The sequence below is a fragment of the Ornithodoros turicata genome, chromosome 1 (genome assembly GCF_037126465.1).
Source record: "Ornithodoros turicata isolate Travis chromosome 1, ASM3712646v1, whole genome shotgun sequence".
Taxonomy (NCBI): Eukaryota; Metazoa; Arthropoda; class Arachnida; order Ixodida; family Argasidae; genus Ornithodoros; species Ornithodoros turicata.
In genome coordinates this window covers 147,688,916-147,693,686 of record NC_088201.1, presented here as the reverse complement: position 1 = coordinate 147,693,686, position 4,771 = coordinate 147,688,916, and the positions used below count along the sequence as shown (strand labels likewise).

Below are 4,771 nucleotides of genomic sequence, written 5' to 3'. Positions count from 1 at the left end.
TGCTCGCTTCCTGTTACATTGCCACTGCCCAATGGATGCCCCCCACCTGTTTTTGCGTTCGCGGATGACATCTCTGTGATCGTTTCTCGCGAGTGTTCCCTAGGGCCCGTTTTGAAGGCGTTTGAGAACTACGGAGCCGTTTCAGGGGCAATACTGAATAGGTCAAAAAGTGCAGCACTGTTTTTGAACCACCAGCCTTCCTGCGGAGCTCCTTTCTGTGTTCCAGTGAGGCCAGAAGTCAAAATTCTTGGCGTGACTTTTGATTGCACTGGCATATCTACCGTAAATTGGCCACGAGTGTTTAATCGTTGCAGAGCTGTCCTGCGGCAGCCTTAAGTTTGTCGATTTGCCCATCACGTTTCGTGCTCATCTGCTACTGGCCTGGTCCTACAGTCGCTTGTGGTTTTTAGGAGTCGTTGCCACGCCGCCACCACTAATCCGTACTGCCATCACGAGGCACGCGTTCCGTTTCCTCTGGGGCGGTTCGGTGGAGTGGGTCGCGAGATCCCGCTTGCACCGTACACGTGACCGGGCTGCTTAGCCTTGCCGGTGGTGCTCGACAAGTGCCTTGCACTTCAGTCGCGCGTTTATTTCGAGGCATTGCACACTCCCGAACACCCAGCGTGCGCATTAGTGCAGTACTGTCTGGGATGTGCTACCAGGTGGTTCGTTGAGAGCCCTAGGTTTCGGCCTAGGTCCGAAGTCCTGCCTCATGAATACAGTGCTTGTGTTGATGTTGTACGGCGTTTGCGACCCCTGCTTCCGGACGTTGACCTCCAGTTATGGGCTGTCAGCGATTTTTATACAGCTATCCGGGAGTTGGAGTCGGGTCCCCCAGTTCCTTCGGTGCCGTCGAAGCTGTCTTGGCGTCGAATCACTGCGGGCTGGCTAGATGCACGCCGCGCCAGTCTTCAGTGGAAGTTGGCCCACGACGTTCTTCCTCTTCGCGAGCGACTACACCGTTTTCACATCTCTCGCTCTGACGGTTGCCCGTCTTGCGGGATGTGTGAAACCGCAGAGCACTGTTTCCGGCGTTGTCGTGTTCCTCTTTTGCTGTGGCGCAGAGTAACCAAGATATTTCAGCTGTCGACTGTCGCCTGGGCCACCGTACAGTTCCTGGAACCGTTGCCTGTTCCGCGCGTTCAGCGTAAACAATTGGCTTTATTAATTACCGAGATCAACTTTCATATTTGGATCCGTCGTTGCCGGCTGGCTTTCGGTGGTCCAGACTTCGGAGACGCAGCTATATTTCAGGCTGTCAGGGCAGGGCTTCGTAGCCACATTGTCCGTGAGCAAGCACTGTATGGTCTCGTGGAGTGCTCTCGCCGCTGGCTGACGTCTACTCGTCTTTTCCGCCACGTTCAGGGTGAGTGGCAAATCGTGTTCTAGCCAGCTCGCTAGCACCGTACTGCACTCTGCAGCGGCTCTCCCGTGTTTGGATTGTTCGCTTGGTATGGTCAGTACGAAAAGCAAACTCTCCTAGAGAGTGTTGTTATCTAGCTTGTAGGACTGTAACGTAAAGTTAGTGTCTGTCCAAAGGGGACTACCTCCATAGGTAGCTCTCCTGCTTGATGACAATACACACATTCCCGGGGCCGCCACAGCCGATTGGACAGATGTTACGTCTCGCCAGGGCTGTCGGGTTTCATCATGTCGGTGTTCTATTATCTTTATCTGGCCTGCTAAATTTTCGCTTTGGCTCCAGTTTTTGGCGCCTGAACGTGTCTGTGCTAAACGACCACAAAACTACGAAAAACGACGTAAAAATTGGCTTGTGGATGTTTGTTCCGCGCCCGATTTCGGGCCTACACTGTTAACAAAGACCGTAAATTTACGGAACGTCGCCCACGGAACCAGAGCTTCTCTTTTTCATTGCTGCTCCAATTCCGTAGCGGTACATGAACCGTTGCTATCCCGTCGTCTTTTCCAGGAATGAGTATAGAGCAACATCGCTGAAAATGAAATATTTTGTTCAGACCACGTCATGATTATGGTAGCAGAAATATGGGAGACGATTCATGTCTTCAGCAAAGCACATATTTGCCGTTTTTGAACGATCCAACAGTGATATCGTAATATTCTAACTTTTTGCTCGGATGAATGTGGCAGGCTCAAGGACGCCGGCGTCTCGCGTCTCGCCGTCAGCGAGTGCGCAGCGCGGAGCAATACAGCATTGTCACCTGAGCCGCTAACTGGAAGCCCGCGAAATTCTTTCCTCGTAGACGCATGAGACGCTCCGTGAAGTTTTAAGTGTTTGGAAGTGCATCTAGCGTTTGGTCTTTGGCCGACTGTACCCCCGCAAAGCAAAGGTGAGTTCACAACCTGTTTCGTTGTTCCACCACAAGTGAAATACGAGCACCACTTGTAAGCATGGTTGCAAAAATTGTTTCGTTGCATACGCGTCTCAGCAACGGTGTGCAACAGCAGGAAAGCAGTGTCTGTGTGTGTCACTGTGTGTAGATCATGAGTAGAAACGTAAAGAGTTGCCTAACGTTCACTCGTGCAGGGGGAGGCTACTGAAATATTTTGTGTTTTGCTGTGATCTCGCACAAAGAATTGATAAATGTTGTGACTCTATTTCCCCCCCTTGGAGCTGGAGTAAACGGAATTCCTCTGTTGTGGAATGTTCATCTGAAAGTGTCCTAATCTCCGAAGTGGATATCATTCCGATATGGCCTGTTATACTTTCCATTGAAATCTCTTGGATTTGCACTATAGGAAGGCCTCCTGTTTGCAAAATTCCGATCCTCTACAGTTTGCAATTCATCAAAGAGGTCACATTTCACAGTCTTTCCAAACAAATGTACCTTTCACTCGTCTTAGCGGCGTCAAAATTTTCACCAGTAACGGTTTCATGCTCGCACAGCTGAAGGCTGTTTATAAATGGATCCCTTTTTTGCACTCTCTTGGTAGGTGATATACGGGTGCACTTTGTTGCTGCAGAAATTTTCTTCCCGTCGAGCTCTTTTCGACCATCTGCTATCACATGAAGATTTTGCAAGTGGTGTTCCTTGTACCATAGAGGGACGTAATGCTGCTTCCAAGAACTATAGAACCAATTCCTCCATGAGCCATCCTGACGAAATGCCAACACATTCAACACAAAAAGTATTGTCTTGAAAGTTTTGTCCTGTGGCTTCTTGCAGCCAGCCGTGTGGACAGTGAAGAAGCAGATATTGCACGCTGAAAACATCACCTCATCACAGATGCATCGTGCACTCTGAGTTGACAGCCCCTTCTTGTGTGCTTCGACAATCACTATTCTTGGGACTCAACATACAACAGGACACTATCTTGTGGTCTCCAGAGACGAGTACAACCTGCGCTATGGGAAACCGGTACACATCTTTGTGGAAACTGGCCCTGAGGTGATGCCAATTTTTCTTTTTCGCATAACACATCAAGCTTTCTACCAGACCTCAAGCTATACCATCTTGAATGTCAGAGACAAGTGTATATTGTTGTGTGCGACCCTCAGAGTTAATGGACAGTCATCCATATTCAGCTTTTGAAGTAATAAACTCTGTTGTTGTCTCCCTCAGAATATCGCTGCTCAGCCATGATTATGGAGGTATATATAGTCTGTTCAACCAAATTTTTGCAAAATATCTACGCTACTTCCGGTTTTGCTTAATAACTTCGTTTTCTGACACAGAAAGTTCCATATGAGAGGTACATATCTTTCCCTGTGCATGCTACAGTTGTTGCTATATGTGTGTGGTTTTCAGAGCTTGCTCAATGTTGCTTCTTTTTCTCTTTCTTTCTTGTTTATTAGACGTTTCTGAAGATCAGGAGTAGAGATCACAAAACGAAAAACTTTGTGTCAGTAACATGTCTTGAGGAGCTAATCAGAGTTGCTGTGGGTCATGGAATTTGTCAGGAGGGCAACATACAGGTATGTCACTTTTGTTATAACGTTTATAACGCTCGTATGAGCTCCAATTGCATTGTTGTTCTAAAAATCTTTGTAACACCAGTTATTTCTTTCTAGGTGTATTTAATGGATGAGTTATCACTTCGCTCTATGGTTGCTGGTGCTGAGAAATGCCTCGATGACATTTTCATTGTTAAAAATGGACTATGAAAACAAGGTATAGCGCATACATCTCCAGATGCCACTTTGCCCTCTTGCTTGGGGCTTTAAGTGCCATTTTTTCTTTTGCTTTCCTGTTTAGACCAGTCAACATGTGTGAGTGCACCTTCACCAATCCCACAAATGCCTCTGCTCTCACGAATTTATTACCCTTGGGAGAGCCTCAGCAAGACAGTACTTGATGCATTGGAAGCAGACAATGTTCTGCTTCCCTCTCAACGACAGGAAGTGGCACACATGGCAGCGTCATGGCCCTGCATATCCATTGAAGGTGGGAGGCACTCCTGATATTTATTCACAGGTATATTTCCTGTTTGCATGGCTTACCTGGATAGAGTACAGCAGATATAAAAAAAATGTTGTGACATGCATCGAAATGTTGTAGGAGAGCACATTACATACTGGTAAAATATAGCATTTTGAAACTCACGTGGTGTAGTAGAGTAACAAAAAACTGGTTTGGAAGTTTAGATGGTGCTCTAGCTTAGATTATCTGCGGGCCTGTCTTGCAAGAACCCTCGTTATATTATACTACATATTTACTCGGCTAGTACGATACATACTGCAGTAAATACAGCAGGCAATGTAACACATACGTATAGCAGAGGCCATATCAACTGCTAACCTTTCAGAGACATTCATATGCTTCACATATGGTGGTGTCTCTGCCATGCTGAA

At 47.2% G+C, this 4,771-nt stretch overlaps 1 long non-coding RNA gene across 1 annotated transcript; it reads left to right on the top strand.

Annotated features, from left to right (window-relative positions):
• The first annotated feature begins 2,170 nt into the window (after positions 1-2,170).
• On the top strand, positions 2,171-4,080 carry LOC135370727 (uncharacterized). Its single transcript, XR_010415441.1, has 4 exons — positions 2,171-2,309; positions 3,147-3,368; positions 3,776-3,895; positions 3,992-4,080. It is a non-coding gene; the product is annotated as an uncharacterized LOC135370727 (long non-coding RNA).
• Positions 4,081-4,771: the final 691 nt, after the last annotated feature.